Source organism: Saccopteryx leptura, chromosome 2, assembly GCF_036850995.1.
Source record: "Saccopteryx leptura isolate mSacLep1 chromosome 2, mSacLep1_pri_phased_curated, whole genome shotgun sequence".
NCBI classification, from domain to species: Eukaryota; Metazoa; Chordata; class Mammalia; order Chiroptera; family Emballonuridae; genus Saccopteryx; species Saccopteryx leptura.
In genome coordinates this window covers 121,903,205-121,923,526 of record NC_089504.1, presented here as the reverse complement: position 1 = coordinate 121,923,526, position 20,322 = coordinate 121,903,205, and positions in this window count along the sequence as shown.

The following is a 20,322-nucleotide window of genomic DNA, read 5'->3' as shown; positions in this document are numbered from 1 at the left end:
TGCCTTTCACTTCTTATTTCCTACTTCACAGATGGCACTGGGTAAAACACAAGCCTGCAAAAGTAAAGCTTAAGAGACTTTCTTTCCTTTTTTTGTCTTTAAAATATTTCACATGACTACGTGAGAGTCCCGCCTCATCCACCCACACTCACATTTCCCTCTTCCTGGCATTAATAGGTCTAAATTTTTGTTAGACAGAAATTTAGAAAATGGGACTTCATCTATCATTTTGTTGCCTCTTGAAAGAATTTTTAAAATATTGAAGAGGTTCAATTCCAGGTGCAGCAGAGAAAGCACATTCATCTCACCCTTTCCCTTCCTCTGACTGCAGCTAGAAAGCCTGGACAGAGTATGCGAGCTTCTGAGGACTCAGGAAGTGAAGGGTAGCAGGTAGATTGGAGGAAAAGAGGAAAATGGCAAGATTATCACTTTCCCCCTCTGTAATCACTAGAAATGAGCTCAAGGCTCCCTGAAACCCAAAGTGGGCGCTGAGGCACAGAAGAAGAGAACTCCAGCAGAAGTTCTCTACTTCTGTTTCAAAAAGTGGGAAAGGGAATTCCTGACATTGGATATACTAGAAGAAATCATTATTTTAATTATTTTTTTTCCTCCATTCTCTCATTCACTTATAGTCCCCCTCCACCACCCCACCACCCCCACCAAAGTACTCAGTGGTGGCAGTAACAGAGCATGCAGGAGCCAAAATTCTGAGAAAAGGGGAACATTCCTTTCCACTGGGGGTTGCTGTGGTTCCAAGGGTATTAAGCCAATGACTGTGGCTCTGTCTGTCCCTGTGCTCGCTCATCACAGTGTTCCAAATGTTTAGAATAGAATCCAAAAGTATGGAGCATGTAACCAGGACGATCACAACCCATTTAGAAAAAGGCAATCAAGAGATGCCAATGCCAAAAAGACATAGATGTTGGAATTATCAGACAAAGACTTCATGAAGCTATTGTAAAAAAGGCTTCACCAAGCAAAGAATTAAACTTTTACATAAATGAGATGATAGAAGGCCTCAACCAAGAAATAGAATGTATAGCCTGACCAGGTGGTAGTGCAGTGGATAGAACATCGGCCTGGGATGCAGAGGACCCAGGTTTGAAACCCGAGGTCACCAGCTTGAGAGCAGGCTCACCAGCTTGAGCATGGGGTCACTGGCTTGAGCGTGGGATCATAGGCATGACCCCATGGTCACTGGCTGGAATCCAAAGGTCTCTGGCTTGAAGCCCAAGGTCCCTGACTTGAGCCCAAGGTAGCTGGCTTGAGCAACAGGTCCCTCACTCTGCTGCAGCCCCTGGGTCAAGGCACTTATGAGAAAGCAATCAATGAACAACTAAGGTACCACAACGAAGAATTGATGCTTCCCATCTCTCTCCCTTCCTATCTGTCCCTATCTGTCCCTCTCTCTGGCTCTCTTGTTTAGAGAGAGACATTGTTTAAAAAATATATAGAGAAGAACCATTTGAAAATGTTTGAACTGAAAAAATGTAACAACTTAAAAATAAACAGTTGCTGGTAAGCTCAATAGCAAAAAAGGTTGACAAAGAAAAAAGTAAACTTGAAGATAATTTAATTGAAATCATCCAATTTGAATAACAAAAAAAGATTAAAAAAATAAACAGAGATTCAGGGGCCTATGGTACAACACCAAAATGTCTAACATTTGTAACATCAGAATCTCAGAAGGAGAGAAAGACGAGAATAGTGCAGAAAAAATATCAGATGAAATAACAGCGAGAAATTTCCTAAATTTGATAAGAGAAATAAACTTATAGAATCAAGAAGCTCAGCAAACCCCCCCAAAAGATAATACCCAAGAAATCCACTCCTACATTATAATCAAACTTTTAGAAGTTAAAGACAAAGAAAAAAATATTGAAAAAAAAACCCAACAGAAAAATAATACCTTACTTATAGGAAAACAATCATTTGAATGACTACCAATTTCTCATAAGAAATCATGGAAAAGAAAAGGAAAAAACATTTTTCAAGTGCTGAAGGAAAAAAACTTTCAATTCAGGATTCTATCACTAGTGAAAATATTCTTCAGGAATTAAGAAGGAAAAAAAAGACACTCTCAGATGAGGAAAAACTAAAAGAATTTACTGACAGCAGCACTCTTCTAAAGAACAGCTAAGGAGAGTTCTCCAGACAGAAGTGAAATGATACCAAAGGAAACACAGAAGACATGATGACTATCTTAGAACATATACTGTTCTTCTTTTATTGAATACTTTTAAAATATACTTGATGGTTGAAAACAAAAATTATAACATTGTCTATATTTCAATGTGTACATGACAACTACAACACAAAATAGGGAGAAATTTTCTATATGGTGGTAAAGTTTCTATATTCCATTGTAAGTAGTAAAATATTTATTCTAAGTAAATTTTGAAAAGTTAAGTACATGCATTTAAATTTATGAGATTCAGCAAAACAGTGCTTAGAGGAATATTTATAGCACTAAATCCTTATATTAGAAAAAAAAATGGTTTCAAATCAATCATCTAAGTTTCCAATTCATGAAACTAGAGAAAAGTAAACTCAAAGCAATCAGAAATAAAACAATAATAAAGATAATAACAAGCTTATAGGTTTTGAGCCTCAAAATTATTGTTGTTCCTTTTTCCAAAGGATCAACAACAATGGCTCTGGGAAACTTCCACTAAATGTCAAATCGCTCTTGCAAATCAATGGACAATTTTACACTGAAACTGTCAACTTAAAATCAGCTCAAAGTCTAGATTATATGCCATTATCATGGCTTTTCAGCATTTGCCATATTCCCCCTTTAATCTATATACAGACAGCAAATATTTACTTATGGTGTTTCCACTATAATGCTGTCTTAGGGACAAATGCTGATGAACTATTTCAGCAGTTCCTCCTTCTTCAAAGACTTGTATGTCAACACAGAGCTCCATGTTTCATAGGACATACTCGAGCTCACTCCATGCTCCCTGGAGCTTTAGCACAAGGAAATGCCCTTTTTTTTTTTTTTTTTTTTTTGTATTTTTCTGAAGTTGGAAATGGGGAGGCAATCAGACAGACACCCGCATGCGCCCTACCGGGATCCACCCGGCATGCCCACTAGGGGGTGATGCTCTGCCCATCTGGGGTGTTGCTCTGTTGCAACCAGAGCCATTCTAGCGCCTGAGGCAGAGGCCACGGGGCCATCCTTAGTGCCCAGGATGGCTTTGCTCCGGTGGAGCCTTGGCTGCGGGAGGGGAAGAGAGAGACAGAGAGGAAGAAGAGGGAGAGGGGTGGAGAGGCAGATGGGTGCTTCTTCTGTGTGCTCTGGCTGGGAATCAAACCCGGGAATCCTGCACGCCAGGCTGATGCTCTACCACTGAGCCAACCGGCCAGGGCCTAGGAATGCCCTTGTTGATCAAGCTATCCAAAAGAAAATTATTTGGAGCAACCATGACAGATCGAGCAATTCAGTCTCATACTATTCATCATCAGAACGCTGCAGCCCTGTGTAAACAGTTTCAACTTTCCCGGGAAGCAGCACGGCAGATTGGGAAATCCTGTCCAAGGTGTCCTATACTACAGTCTGTCCCTTCATTTGGAGTTAACCCTCAAGGACCCCTACCAGGACAACTTTGGCAAATGGATGTCACTCATATACCTTCATTTGGCAAACAGTCCTATGTCCACATTACAGTGTATACATATTCTGGATTTATAGTAACCTCTGTCAGAGCAGGAGAGGCTGCTAAGTATGTTATAGCTCATTGTCTGTATGCATTGTTCTATTATTGGATTGCCTAAACTGGTTAAACTGACAATGCTCCTGCATATGGAGCAAAAGCATTTACTGTATTTTGTCATTCTTACAATCTTTAAAGTTAAGGTATTATTAAAGTGTACCCAGCAAATATTTTAAGGTCAATTTAAAAAAATTTTTAAAAGGGGGTAGTCATATCCTGGAACTCCTATGGGTCTACCATATCATGCTTTTTACTTAAAAAAAAATTTAAATTTCTTTTGAATACTGATGAACAGGAGATGCCAAATCTTTTTCACCTGCAAACTACTACCTTCTTTATTTGATCCAGCTAATAACACTGTTTTGTCTTTTTCCAAATAGCTCCAGATATATGGGAAAGATTTATATAGGCAGATGGGGATCCTCAAACCCCTCAGTGAGATCTTCTGAGCATGGCTTTTAAGATACCTAGAGGCAGAAAAAGCCCAATAGAGATCAGGGGAACTACCAGCTTTTAGGATCCGCCCTTAAAGGCTCCAATGCCCCAAAGGGGTCTCATAGGATGCCATCTGGGTCCTGCTTCAATAGTGGAAAGGAAGGTCATTGAGTTAAAGCCTGCCAGACTTACATGCCTCTGCTGTGAGGAAACAGGGACACTGGAAGGTAGGTTTCCCCCTCGCTCCTCTAAGGGAGGGTTCAGTCTCTTCCAGCCCTGCTCCAGCCACCTATGACCTAACCTTGCCCAGAATGCTGGGGTTTGCCACGGAAGGCTGAAGGTGCCCAGAGCCGTCAGCCCCATCTACGACACTGTGGACGAGCCTAGGGTATTTCTTCCAAGAAGCAGGTAAACTGATCTCATTTGCACAAGGGCCACTTAACTATGTCTTGCCTGAATAGTCAGGTTTTTTATCCTTCCCTCGAAGATCTCTGTTGTGGGTGTTGATAGTCCTATTTTCTGCTGCTTTGTTTAATATATAGTGTTTCCTTTATTCCTCCTACCTCAATGCCCCACCCATATTTCAGGCTGGGACCTACTCCTAATTTAGAGCTCTCTTTCCCCTTTTTGTCAACTTCTATTATGAATCTACCTTTGCCACCCAGATTAGTGTATCTCAAGGTTCTCTTTACCAAGCCACAGTCACAGAGCTCCAGGGAAAAGCAACCTGGTCTCATCTCTCCAGGCAGAGGAGAACAGAAGCTCCATATCCACACATGCTGCAGATGGCTTTTCTAGTCTACCTGAATCATTACCAGCTAGAAGCAGCAGTCATTGGGACTTGGATGTTAGCTGCAAAGTATAGAATTGTGACAACAATTTCAGTGCCATGCAGACTTTTCCTGGATGTGGACCTTTCCTGGACTTCTGCTCCTTGTGACAGCTCCTAACAGACTGAACTAGGGTTGGGTTGCATTTTTCGGGGATTTGGCATGGTGTTGGGGCCAACTTGGACTTGGTGAACATGTTAAGGACACTACTCTTTTATGGATTCTTGCTGTATTGGCCAAGAGTTTACTTAAAGGCTTTAATCACTGTAAAAAAAAAAATAGAAGACTAGATAAAGAATATGTGGCACATATACACCATGGTATACTATTCAGCCATAAGAAATGATGACATCGGATCACTTACAACAAAATGGTGGGATCTTGATAACATTATATGGAGTGAAATAAGTAAATCAGAAAAAAAACAAGAACTGCAGGATTCCATACATTGGTGGGACATAAAAATGAGACTAAGAGACATGGACAAGAGTGTGGTGGTTATGGGGGGGTGGGGGGAGGGAAGGAGGGAGAGGGGGAGGGGGAGGGGCAGGGCACAAAGAAAACTAGAGAGAAGGTGATGGAGGAAAATCTCTCTTTGGGTGATGGGTATGCAACAGAATTGAATGACAAGATAACCTGGACATGTTTTCTTTGAATATATGTACACTGATTTATTGATGTCACCCCATTAAAATAAAAATTTATTTATAAAAAAAAACTATTAAACAAATGAAAGCCAAAAAAAAAAGAAGAAGATAATAACACATTGATCTAATTGTAAAAAGAAAAACAACTGGAAAGTCAATGAAACCCAAAGCTGGTTCTTTAAAATAAGACGCACATACACCTCTAGCAAGACTGAAACAGACAGGTTATCATTATCAAGTATGAAAAGAGTTATCACTACAGATTCTCAAGACATTAAAAGGATATTAAAGGACTACTATGAACAACTCTACACATATAAAAAATGACAAAAAGTGGTCCAATTCATGAAATAAAAATACTTGCAAACCCAAGAAAAACTAGATTACCTAAATAGTCTTATAACTATTAAAGAACTTAATTTCTAGCTAAAAAATTTCCAAACAGAAAATTTCCAGATGCTAATGGTTTCAATGATGAAGTCTACCAAATATTTATAGAAGAAATAACACCAATTATACAACATCTCTTCCAGAGAACAGAAGAAGTAACAGATTATTTTTTTAGGTGAGAGGAGGGCAGATAGTGAAACAAACTCCCTCATGCTCCCCATTGGGAGCAGGATCTACCCGGCAACCCAGTCTGGGGCTGCTGCTTCTATCAACTGAACTATTTTTTATTGCCTGAGACTGATGCACTTGGACCAACTGAGCTATTCTCAGTGTCCAGAACCACGTTCAACCCAATTGAGCCACTAGTTGCGGGATAAGAAGAGGGAGAGGAGGGGGTACAGGGAGGATGAGAGAAGCAGTTGGTCACTTCTCTTGTGTGCCCTGACCAGGGATTGAATCCTGGACATCCATACACTGGGCCAATGCTCTATCCACTGAGCAAACTGACCAGGGCCAGATAACACTTTCTAACTGATTTTATGAGGTCTGCATTACTCTGGTACAAAAACCAAAGATAGTTCAGGAAAAGAAAACCAGAAACCAGTATTCCTCATGAAAATAAATGCAGAAATCCTCAACAAAATAAGATCTAATAATATGTTAAAAGAATAATAGATACCATGCCAAGTGGAATTTATCCTATGAAGTCAAGACTAATTCAATGTTGAGTATTGGTCAATACAACTTGCCATATTAACAGTCTAAAGAGTGAAGAAAAAAAGATATCAAGAGCATGATCCATAAAATAAAAAATTAATTAAGTAAACATCAAAATAAAAAATTTTTGCTCTGCAAAAGATATTAAGAGCATAGAAAGACAAGGTACAAATTGAGAAGAAATATTTGCAAATCATATTTCCAGTGCAGAACTTTTTTTTTTTTTTTTTGTATTTTTCTGAAGCTGGAAACGGGGAGAGACAGTCAGACTCCGGCATGCGCCCTACCGGGATCCACCCGGCACGCCCACTAGGGGCGACGCTCTGCCCACCAGGGGGCGATGCTCTGCCCCTCCGGGGCATCGCTCTGCCGTGACCAGAGCCACTCTAGCGCCTGGGGCAGAGGCCAAGGAGCCATCCCCAGCGCCCGGGCCATCTTTGCTCCAATGGAGCCTTGGCTGCGAGAGGGGAAGAGAAAGACAGAGAGGAAGGAGAGGTGGGGTGGAGAAGCAAATGGGTGCTTCTCCTATGTGCCCTGGCCGGGAATCGAACCCAGGTCCCCCGCACGCCAGGCCAATGCTCTACTGCTGAGCCAACCGGCCAGGGCCTCCAGCACAGAACTTTTATCCAGCATATATAAAGACATCTCAAATATCAACAAGAAAACAATCCAGGCCCTGGCCGGTTTGCTCAGTGGTAGTGTGTCAGCCTGGCATATGGAAGTCCTGGGTTCGATTCCCGATCAGGACACATAGGAGATGTGCCCATCTGCTTCTACACCCCTCCCCCTCTTGCCTCTGTCTCATTTTCTCTTCCCCTCCTGCAGCCATAGCTCGAATGGAGCAAGTTGGCCCTAGGTGCTGAGGATGGTTTCATGGCCTCCACCGCAGGTGCTAAGAAGAGCTTGGTTGCTGAGCAATGGAGCAACACCCCAGATGAGCAGAACATTGCCCCCTAGTGGGCTTGCTGGGTGAATCCTGGTTTGGGTTCATACAAGAGTCTGTCTTTGCCTCCCCTCTTCTAACTGAATAAAAAAAGAAAAAGAAGAAAAAAAGAAAACAATTCAATTTTTAAATGGGCAAAAGACTTGACTAGATATCTTATTGAAGAGAGTGTATGGATGGCAAGTAAGCCTGAGAAAAGATATTAAACATTATTAGCTATTAAGAAAATTTAAATTTAAACCACAAGTACACATCTATTAGAATGACAAACATAAGAATTACTGAAATACCGAGTGGTGGTGAGAATGCAGAGCAACTGGAACTTTCACATTTTGCTGGTTGGTGGGAATGCAAAATGATACAAACACTCCGGGCACATATTTATACTCATCATATCCAGGAATTTCATGTCTGATACCTACCATAGAGAAGTAAATATGTTTACAAAAAAAAGAAACCTGTGTGCATAATTATTTATATAGTGGCTCTAAGCATAATCACCAAAAATTGGAAACAACCCAAATGTCCTTAAGTGGATAAAGAAACTGTGGTATGTCTAAATATTGCAACACTACTCAGCAATATAATGAAATGACTATTGAATCATATAGCAACTTGCATGAATCTCAAAGGCATTAAGCTGAGTGAGAGGAGCCGGTCTCAAAAGGTTACATACTAAATGATTCTATTTACATGAAATAATCTAAAGGGCAAATCATAGAGATAGAAAACAGCTGAGTGATTACTGATCTTTTTTAGGGATTAGAGTTGGAGCGGGGAGAGTATCATGCATGGCAAAGGGATGACCTGAGGGAGTTTTGGAGTGCTAGAACTGTTTGAATCTTGATCTTGGTGGCATTATATGAATTAATAGATGTGTGAAAATTTATAGGGGTATACATACAGAAAAGGTCAATTTAAAAAAATAGGTTAATTTAAAAAATAAGACTAGAAAAAGTACTGAATATTGCACCAGCAGAATATCATCCTTTACTCAGTTTTCCTTCTCTATTTATCTGGTATAGAAAACTGTTCAGGCCATGTACTTTTTCAAATTTAATACTCTATGTTTGTTCAGTCTCAACGTCCATCAAAGCATCCATGCAACTTGACTCACCAAGTGCAGATTTGGAACAGATAGCTGGGGGAAAGGACAAGCTATCAGAAAGTTAATGACTTGGACTGACGCCATTGTTTAAAGGAACAAGGAGGACATTCAAACCTTAATGAAACTATTCAGTCCATGAGACATGGAGACATGCTTTAGCTTTAATCTGCTTTTCCTGTAGTATGTTCTAAAAGTTTGCTGGGTCTGCAAATGATCAACTTCAAGTTCTTAAGCACATAAGAAGGAGAACCATTACATTTCTATGTTCCTCAAAACAAAACTCTATATGCAACAGAATGTACCACCAAGCACAAAGTAAAACTACAAGTCTATTGATTTTTATTTTTTTATTTTTGGTAGACTGATGTTCCTAGAGATCTTATTGCCTTAGCACAATTGTTCCTAATATGAGCACATTATCCATGTTCACTTAGAGTTTATTGGATTGAATTGAATACTAGAAAGTGACTTTACACTGCTAGGATGATTTCAGGATCCTTGGTTCCAGACTAGATTAGCAGTCATAGTAAAAAAAAGAAGAAGAAGGAGGAGGAGAAGGAGGAGAAAGGGGGGAGGAAGAAGAGAAGAAAGAGGAGGAGGAGGAGGAGGAGGAGGAGGAGGAGGAGGAGGAGGAGGAGGAGGAGGAGATAATACCTGGCAGAAAAATGAGGGTTTTGATGAAATGCTTCTCATAGTTAGAACAGCATGTTCCAGGTCAGAAGAGGAATCATCTAGATTCCCACCAATGAGTCAGGAAAATTGATCTTGACTCCAGCCTGGGCACTGGCTCTCCAGCATTTACAGAGCAGAGGGTTACAGGGAGAGCACAGAAAGGTGCAGATGGCCACCCTGCTGTGCCATGTGGAACAGAAGGTGATATTTTTTGAAAATATCAAGAGTGACGTGGGGACGTGCTTTAGCTTGGTTTGGTTAGTTTTCAAGTTACCCCAGGAAAAGCAGGGCTGTTGTGAGAATACGCATGCATTACTTCTGGAAACAGCCCAGGAACAGAGGCAACTCCAACTTCGAGCAACACTGTCTCAGCACGTCTGCTGCACTCAGCTATTTGCTCCGTTTCTCTCTCTCTCTGCTCACAGCATGCTCTGCTCATCTATTAGCTTCTGGAGCTACAGGGATACTTAACAGGGAGATCTCTTAACATTTTCTTGTTTCAATAGGTTACAGAATTTTACTGGGCCAGAGTTGTATGTCATAGCCTAGCCGACATGGGCTGCCCTTGGGTCATAAATGCCTGTGTCTGAGATCGCAAGATACAAATGTGCTGCAGAGAGTTGGGGGCTGGGGTGGGGAAGTTCCCTTCACAAGGGTGTATGAGGGGCAGGAACTGTCATGCCAAGACAGAGGTGCCTCTGGAGTTGGGGGCCAGGGCTAACAGTGCTTGGATAACTCATTTTTTAATATTACACAGCAGATAGAGGTGGACAGGGCAGTGGCTCTCCTTAGGCTGAAAAGACAAACCCACAAAGAGAGACTGCCTCATAGAGCTTTCATTGCTGGCTGGGCACCCTTAGATCCCACACGGAGATGGAATGTTGCTCTCTAGAATAAGAGGCGCCCTATGCTGCATGGGTCTTTTGGGAAGACAGAGTGTGTGTTGGCTAAGAATGAGTGCAAGGTGTCTTGGGTTCCAATCCCAGTATGACCACTTGTTTTGTGATTTTGAATAAATAACTTTATCCTCTGAACTTCACTTTTCTTAGTTATAAAATGGGGATAATTCTCTCTTAGGTTGTTTAAAACAAAATCAAGACCATGTTATTCTATTATCTAAACTCCTGTATGGCTTCTGGTTGGTCAAAATTACATCCCGAGTGTAGGTCAAATAAGTTTGCAAATATGATGTTTATGTTTGCTTGCTTATAGTTTGCATTGGGTGTGGGAGACAAGCTATAAACTGGCAAGGTCCTCATAGCCTAAGGCTTAGTTTTAAGACTAAGCCTTTCCCACACTTTTAATACTAAGATGTTTTCAATATCCTGCTAGTACTAAGATCTTCTCAAAACTAAGCTTTTCCCCACACCCTTGACTGTTGCATGATGTGGGGTGGTGCACTCTTATGAGGAATCCCATTTATGCCTCAGATAAGTGGCTGTGTATCAGAGATTTCCTTATTTATATATTGGCTTAAAGGCTTTAATTTCTACACTATAAAATAAGGCGGACCGGGGGTTCTCTCGCTCAGATCCTGTCATCAACATTGCAGAGGAGAGGCAGCCAAGGTGGTGGAGTGCTGAAGGAGAAGCCAGTTTGTGCAGACTGTGTGCAGAGAGAAGGAAATGGGGAACAGAGGTGAATAAGGCTGGTGGGGCCTTTGACTCTAGGAATACTTGAATGAGTCAGTGGCTTTGGGAGCCCTGAATGGAAAGGGAAGTGTTTTCCCATTGTGTGTATTTTCTTGCCCTCTGGGTGCAAGCTAGGATTAAAAGGTAATGGCCCCGCCTGACTAGGCGGTGGCGCAGTGGATAGAGCGTCAGACTGGGATGCAGAGGACCCAGGTTCGAGACCCCGAGGTCGCCAGCTTGAGCGCGGGCTCATCTGGTTTGAGCAAAAGCTCACCAGCTTGAACCCAAGGTTGCTGGCTCCAGCAAGGGGTTACTCGGTCTGCTGAAGGCCTGCGGTCAAGGCACATATGAGAAAGCAATCAATGAACAACTAAGGTGTTGCAACACGCAATGAAAAACTAATGATTGATGCTTCTCATCTCTCTCCGTTCCTGTCTGTCTGTCCCTGTCTATCCCTCTCTCTGACCCACTCTCTGTCTCTGTAAAAAATAAAATAAATAAATAAATAAAAGGTAATGGCCCACCAGTTCTTGGCTACGTTGTTTCATTACCGTCTGTTCGAATCAAATGTGAACCTGCATGGGTCAGGTGGCTGTGATGGTGGCCGTGTGTTGGGCAGATAAAATGTATTATGCTCACTTTGTTAAAGATGGAGGCCGTCGCCCAGGTGATATTAATGTGTGTTGAGAATCCTTGTAGCCTGGGGCTTGGTTTTGGGATTAAGCCTTTCCCACCCTTTTTGATGTGGAGTGGTACAATCCAATCATGCCTCAGAGAAGTGACTTTGTATTAGACACTTCCCTATTTTGTATATTGGATTAGAGGTTGTGAAGCTACAATATAAAATGGGGACGGAGCGGGAGCTTGAGCTCTTGGTTCCTGCAATGATTAGCATGAGAGAGCAGAGGGAGCAGAGCAGAGAGCAGAAAGAGGCCATGTGGCCAGGAGAAGCAGCCAAGATGGCAGAGTATTGAGTGAGAGGCCAGTTTGTGCAGTTTGACGCTGGAGAAGGAAGGAGATGGGGAACTGAGGAGAATAAGGCTGGTGAGCTAGAAACCTTTGATTCTAGGAAACTTGGATAAGTCAGTGGCTTTGTGAGCACTGAATGTGAGTGGGTTTTGGAGCCCAGTGTGTGTTTTTACTTGCCCGCCGGGTGCAAGCTAGAATTAAAGAAAATGGCCTATCAGTTTTTGACTCCATTGTTTCTTTACCGACTGTCCGAATCCTATGTGAACCTGCATGAGCTGGGCTGCTCTGATGGTGGCCCTGGCCCTGCCTACTGGCTTTACACCGTGGCTACTGGCTTTACACCGAGTCTTTACAAGAGCTGACAACTCCCAGAACAAAGTCTGTGCCCTTTTCATGTCCAGGACTTCTCTCCTGTCTTGCTTTGTTGCAGCCACACTGGCCTCATAGTTATTCCTGTACACTCCAACCATCCTCCTATCTGAGGCCACTTGCACTGGATGTATCTTCTGCCTTGAAAAATCTTCATCCAGACAGACTCAAGACTCATTCTGTGATCAACTCCCAGTCTATGCTGAAACACTGCTGTCTCAATAGTTTCCCCTGACTACTCAGTTTAAAATTACAACTACTCCCCTTCTTCCTGCATTCTAGATTCCCTTTGCCCTGCTCTACTTTTCCATTCTAACTCAGTTCATAATTAATTATTGATCTTGCTATTTTCTCTCTCCCACAGTAGAATATAAATGCCAGAGAATGGAGATTTTGTCTGGGGATTTTATCTGTTTTCTTTACTGATCTGGCTTCAGCCCCTACAACAGAACTGGCACAGAGTAGGTGCACAAGAAATTGTTCTGAATCAAACTTTTTACACAGGGGGCCAGTTCACTGTCCCTCAGACTGTTGGAGGGCTGGACTATAAAAAAAACTATGAACAAATCCCTATGCACACTGCACATATCTTATTTTAAAGCAGGGGTCCCCAAACTACGGCCCGCGGGCCGCATGCGGCCCCCTGAGGGCATTTATACGGCCCCCGCCGCACTTCTGGAAGGGGCACCTCTTTCATTGGTGGTCAGTGAGAGGAGCATAGTTCCCATTGAAATACTGGTCAGTTTGTTGATTTAAATTTACTTGTTCTTTATTTTAAATATTGTATTTATTTCAGTTTTGTCTTTTTACTTTAAAATAAGATATGTGCAGTGTGCATAGGGATTTGTTCATAGTTTTGTTTATAGTCCGGACCTCCAATGGTCTGAGGCCCCCTGTGAAAAAAGTTTGGGGACTCCTGATCTAGCCTGTCTGTTGTCTTTTGTATCTACAATAATGTACCTGATAACATACCTTTGAAATGTAAGAGTAATCTTCTTTTCCTGCCACCTCAGGGCAGGCACCCCACCAGAGCAAAACCACAAATCCTCTCATTGTTATTGTTATGTTAATTGTAACTGTTAACTATTTTATACCTGCCTGTGGAAAAAGTATGCATCTATACATTTCGCTTTTTATCCAATCCCAAAGATAAGCGTCTGTCTCTGGTGGTTAGTCATCCTCCTCTTCCTGGCACAGAGAACAGACACCCTTACATTATACATTACAAATGGAGATTCCCTTTTGGAATGTAAATTTCCCTACTTAAGTGTATCTTTTATTTTATTTTCAGAGCTTCTCCTGTGTCTGTGACATCTCAAAATAATCAGTTCAAAAATAATCTCTATTTCAAAGAGGTATGTTTTGGGGCTTATTCTGGTCTCCTGCAGTCACATTTGGGGATGGCATTTTCTGGTGTCCTATATAGCACCTGTTGGGCAGATGAAATATATTATGCTCACTTTGTTAAAAATAGTGCTGCCCACATGGAGGCCATTGCCCAGGTGATATTAATGTGTGTTAGGGGTGGACTGTGGGCAGGCAGAATCCTCGTAGCCTGGGGCTTGGTTTTGGGATTAAGCCTTTCCCACCCTTTTTGATGTGGGGTGGTACAATCCAATTATGCCTCAAAGAAGTAACTTTGTATTAGAGACTTCCCTATTTTGTATATTGGATTAAAGGTTTGGATTTCTACACTATAAAATAGGGGCAGAACGGGAGCTTGCTCTCTCGGTTCCTGAGATTGTCATTAGAGGAGAAGAGCAGAGAAGAGAGCAGAGAGAGGCCAGGAGAAGCAGCCAAGATGGCGGAGTGTTGAGTGAGAAGCCAGTTAGTGCAGAGTTTGTGCAGGGAGAAGGAAGGAGATGGGGAACAGAGGTGAATAAGCCTGGTGAGCTAGAAACCTTTGATTCTAGGAAACTCGGATAAGTCAGTAGCTTTGTGAGCACTGAATGTGAGTGAGTTTTGGAGCCCAGTGTGTGTTTTTACTTGCCCGCTGAATGCAAGCTAGAATGAAAGAAGATGGCTCATCAGTTTTTGGCTCCGTTGTTTCTTTACTGACTGTCTGAATCTAATGCGAACCTGCATGAGCCGGGCTGCTGTGATGGCGGCCCTGGCCGTGCATACTGGCTTTACAACACCTAAGGTTAGAGGACAGCTATATCTGTTCATATTGTGGTAAGGTGCCGGAAAACTGTAAAACTTAGTATTGGCAACGCCATTTTAAAGAGGAAAAGTCAGGCTTTCTGTCCCATCTTTTCTTTGGAGAATGAAGAAAAAAGGATATAGAAATCTCCTGACTTACAAGGACAACTGAGTCATTTAATTATAGTTCTCTGAAAAGGTTATCTGAAGAACTTCCTTTCCCTTTCAATAAGAGACAGAATTCACATACCACCCTACACTGATTTTAGCTCACCCCTCTTCCTAGAATCCTGAGATTAACGTGTACTTCTAGGCAAAGGAGGAGAGAGAGAGACTAAAAGGTTTATAAATGTATTTTAATATGTAAAGTGACATCATCATTGTGTTACTTTGAAAGTTTTAACGTTTTTTAAAATGCCCTAGACAAATGTTATAATCTTGTTAATTATTGTGTCATGCTGTCATGCTCCCACCAAACTGTGTGTGGTCAAGGGTATATAACCAGCCTCTGAGATACATTTGGGGCTGCATGATTTGGGTCAGATATGGCCTGTGTCAGTCATATGCAGCTGGAATCTCTTCCTTTTTTTTTTTTTTTGTATTTTTCTGAAGCTGGAAACGGGGAGAGACAGTCAGACAGACTCCCGCATGCGGCCGACCAGGATCCACCCGGCACGTCCACCAGGGGCGACGCTCTGCCCTCCAGGGGGCGATGCTCTGCCCCTCCGGGGCGTCGCTCTGCCATGACCAGAGCCACTCTAGCGCCTGGGGCAGAGGCCAAGGAGCCATCCCCAGCGCCTGGGCCATCTTTGCTCCAATGGAGCCTTGGCTGCGGGAGGGGAAGAGAGAGACAGAGAGGAAGGAGGGGGGTGGAGAAGCAAATGGGCGCTTCTCCTATGTGCCCTGGCCGGGAATTGAACCCGGGACCCCCGCACGCCAGGCCGACACTCTACCGCTGAGCCAACTGGCCAGGGCCTGAATCTCTTCCTTTTAATAAAACCCTTCAAAATTCATCTGGTCTTGGTGTCTCTACGTAAATCCACGGAAGTGAGGTATGGTACTTTACAACATTTGGGGGCTTGTCTGGGATCCAGTGTTTCGCATCACTGGGTAGAGACACCCTGAATTGGCTAGTCTCTCCAGGGGATTACTCAACCCTGCTAGAATCTCAAGGAGAGGCACCACCTGAGACATTTTCAGTGCTCCCCATTTTTCTATAGGGTTCAGACAGTTCTTCACTAGACACCCCCTGATTCCCAAATTGAATAATTTGGACAATTTGGCAGAGAAATCAAGGAGGTAGGTAAAGCAACTCTTGCTCTACTGAATTCTAGCTGTTCTTCTGTTCTGAATTCTAGATTTTCTGTTTGGGACTGGTCAATTTAGGTCATTGTGTAGAGGCCCAGATGTGGTCACTCTCTTGCAGTGGACTCTCCAAGACCAAGACGTCGGTGGAGAGTTTTAAGATCCTGCCTTGGGCTTTGTTGGGAGCTGTCTGGAAGAACATTAGTGGGGACTGAGTTCTGCCTTGGGCTTCTGGAACTGTTCATTTGTGTTTGCACATTTATTTGTGCTCTACGGAGACAATTAGTGGGAACTGAGTTGACCAGGTTGATCAGTTCTGCCTTGGGCTTCCAGAAACATCATTTTTGTTTGCACATTTGTTCATGCTCTAGGAAGACAATTAGTGGGGACTGAGTTAACCCTGAACTTCCAGAGGTATCTAGTTGTATACTCAGAAAAAGACATTAGTGGGGACATTGTTCATGCTCTAAGAACCCATAGTGGGGATTGAATTAGCCAGGATTAATCAGTCTCCCATTGCATTGCATCAGTGGAGACTGAGTTAACCAGAATTGATTGATCTCGCCTTGGACTTCCAGAGACATCTCTGTGTTTGTCAGATCCTGTTCTTTGCTTTAATGTTTCTGTCTAAGGACCCTGAGTGATTGGTGTGTGAGTGAAAATCTCTGGTGCTTAAGCTTAAGTTCTGTGAACATGGCTAGGAGAACACCTGAGAAGCCCCAGAAAGTGGAACCCTTTCCTTTGTCTATTGAGCTGTGTGCTTAAATAGTAAGTGTTCTGTTTTGTCTCTTTGTTTGTCAGAAAATCTCTAGTATGATTTTAGTTGGAATAAGTAAAGCAGCTCATTTAAATTTCTTGATTTATAATTTGTGTATGTGAAGTCTTTGCTTAATGTTTAATGTGGTTTTTTTTTAAGGCTTAAATTAAGTTTTTGCATGCACCTCTGGCTTCAGGGCACGCTGATTTCTCCCTGAAGAAATTGTTCTCTTCTGTTGGCTCCTTCCTCTTGTCTTGACTAATAATTAATACCTCTATAGTCAAACATCCTTTATTCTGATGCTAGTTATTATCTGTCTTATATTTTTTGCTTTTATTGATGTGCTAATTCCTGCATTTTCCCAGAGAGTTTCAATTTTGTAAATCAGCACCGCAAACATTAAATATAGGAGGAGAAGGCTGAGGAATGTGCTCCAGGAAGTGTTTCTCCAGCCTCTGGGGAGAAGGGTTGGCAAGTAAGCAGTTTGGATGAGAGAAGAGCAAAAGGTAAGGCCGGGACATGCTGTATGCAGAACGGCAGGGTAAGGGTGCTGGAGTAAGGTGGCAGGCCCAACTAAGGGTGAAGTAACTAGAGGAAGTATAGAATAGAAACTAGTTTCAGATATTCAGATATCCACCTATGGACCAAAAGAAGTTTTATCCATTTGGAAAATACAGGGTAGGAATAGTATTAAAAGATTAAACTTTGCTTTAGAAAAATCTTAGAGAAAGAAAAGGAAACGGGGAAAGGTAGAAATGTTTAGAAATTAACGGGTATGGACCTTGCTGGTTATCAGTTCCTTGAAACAAATTGCAATTTCAGAATAAGCAATGGGATCATAAGTAATAGGATTATAGGAAATGGAATTATCAGAGACAGACCCTCTGGCTGCCTCTTCCCTTCCCCTCCCTAGGACATAGGGGTCGCATGAGCCCTCCGTGAGTTGGGGGTGGTGGCTTGTTGCCCTCCACTGGTATGTAAGAAATTATAGAAGAAAAAATAAGTATAAAGTGTACAAGCACTGGGAGAAGGGTTCCGAGTTTCTCTTGCAGGGTCGAGGTGGGTGTTGGTTCCCCTCCAAGTTTCCCCTATCCTTCCCCAGTTCCTTTGTGTGGCATAATTGTTGTCTGATGTGGGAGGCATGGGATTCATGGGGGAGACCTACTGCTTTAGCCATAATAGTACCCCCTCGGGCACCAAGAACCCCAGGCACCCCGACCCTTGCATTGACTTAATGATGCGAAGCACTGTAGGTCAAAAAGAAGATTAGCATCTCTTTGCCAGCTGGGTAGTTATGAAATAGTGAGTGCATTTTATTTTTCTCAATCAATCAATAGTTCATTGGGGTAGTAGTTTACAATCCTCTTATTGTAAACTGTACTAAAACTGTACTAATAACAAGGCATATAAAACTGTATAGTCTGCCAAATCCAAAGACTTCCTTTTTGTATCATGGATCCCTTATTGTGTAAAAAGTGTTTTCCATGTATGTTATTTTAAAAGCCTTTTGTTAATTCTCCTTTTTATTTGCTATTTCATAGCCCTGTGATGTTAAAATCTTGGTTTAAATACTAGGGAATATGTATTGGTTATTGATAGTGTCTTTTTATGTGATGTTTAGTTTATTATAATTTTTAAAGCAATATTGTTGAGTGTTAGGTCACCAAAAATCCAGAGTGACAAATATTACTATGGATTAGCCTAACAGTAAAATTACAGCATAAATAAGGTATGTTTTCTTAGAATGTAAAAGGAATTTGTTATTAAGTAAAATATAAAATGTATTGGTCATTCCAATTGGTGCTTGTAACTAAATCCTTAGAATGTAAGACATAGATATAATAGAAAATAGTTTAAATCCTTTTTCTAAGTGACCTCTAGAATTAGAAAACTTAGAATTCCTTTTATCAGGGAAGCCTCAATCCCTAGCAGGACCGTTAGAATCTGTAAAACAATTGAGACCACCTCAAGAAAATGTTTCTAGTTATCTAGCTTAAGTAAGATTCTAGCTCCCAAGCAAGTGAGAAAAATTTAGACATTTTCCCTCAGTTTATGTTAGCCAGGATCAGAAAAGATACTGAGGCAGTCAACTTAATCTTTACATAGCAATCAGCTCTAGAAATTAGAAAATATATTATAAATTTAAAAAGGGTTGCATCATCAGCTGCTAAAAATAAATAAGTGAATAAAACTAAGCATTTTGGAAGGTACATTGCTTCTCCCTCAATCACATAGCTCTGCCTGGCCCCTAAAGATGATTGGTTAGTCAATAATGGGTAAGACCCCTGAAAGAAAGGGACAACCTAAGACAGGCACAGTCAATGGGGGGCCCTAAAGAGAAGGCTTAAGAACTAACAAAGGTGAGGCTCAAATCTGGTCTCCCCAACAATGCAGGAGCCTGCTCCCCTGAGATAGTGGCTTTCATCCACTGACCAGGACACCAAAAGAAGGGAGACTCCCTAAAACTTAAGAAAAACCAGGCAGTTGAAGATGCTACCTCAAACCAGTGGGGCTTCTAGAAAATTTTAGTAACATTACTAAAGCCCCTGTTGCTAAAGGTTTATTCACAACCAATGCATTCCATGTGCAAGGAAATTAGGCACATTAGCCAAATTACAACAACATGACAAACTATACAATTTAAAGAATTACAAAGGAACATTTCACCAGTCTCTGAGTACTTTGCCAACAGTGCAAAATGTCCTCAGCCTTCTTTCTAGCCATGGGAAAAGCTTCCCAGGGCAGGTAAGTGCTCCCAGCAAAGCTGCCCCCCACCCCCATCAGGGTATTTCACATTGTCCAAATCCATAAGTCCATCCAACAAAGGAGCCAGTGCTCACTCTGGTCCAGGAATCAGTCCAAGCACATGGGGCCTCAGCCACCCCCCTCATCCCTGCCGTCCTGGCAGGTCTTACACTGTCCCAAAGAGGAGCACGTGGCAATGGCAGTCAGCATTTCCATCTCTGCTTTGGAAAGCATGATGGCATTCACCCCTATGTCCCAAAATCGCAGACCTACCAGGGGCATAGTAAGAACTCCTTGCTGCTGGGCTCTCATCTTCTGGAGACTGTGGATCGCAACTCCAGCCCTATTCGCCTCATCCTCCAAAGAGGAACTGAAAACACCAGCTCGCACCGCCAGGTTTGAGCCCCAGGCCACTGCCACCTTCTGCTCTGTGGGCTTTGCAGCCCCAGCTCAGGCCTCATCTCTGGCCTCCCACCACCTCTGGCTCTCCACAACATCCAGGGCAATATCCATCTCACGAACCCGTGATTCCTTCTCCAGCGGCTGCTCCATTTCCAAACGAATCTCATGAACCTGGCCTACTTCCTCTAGTGCTTGCTTCAGCTCCAGGGTCGGCATCTCTTTCTCCTACGTTTGCTCCAGTTCCTTCCACTGCTCGATTTTCAGGGCCTGGGCAGCCTCTTCCACAGAGCTCTCGTTTTCCTCACGTATGGCTGTAAAAGTAAGCCAGCCCATGGCCCCCAAAAGGAGAGCCATGGGGAACCATAACAGCAGCCAGTCCTCTACTCTACTGCTCAAAGGTGGTGGTGGCTCCATACTGATCTGTATCGAAACCTGCCACAGACTACAACAAATGTTTGGCCAGTAGTCACGGCCACCATCACAGCTGCTTGGCCCATGCAAGTTCACATTTGATTCAGAGAGATGGTAATGAAACAATGGA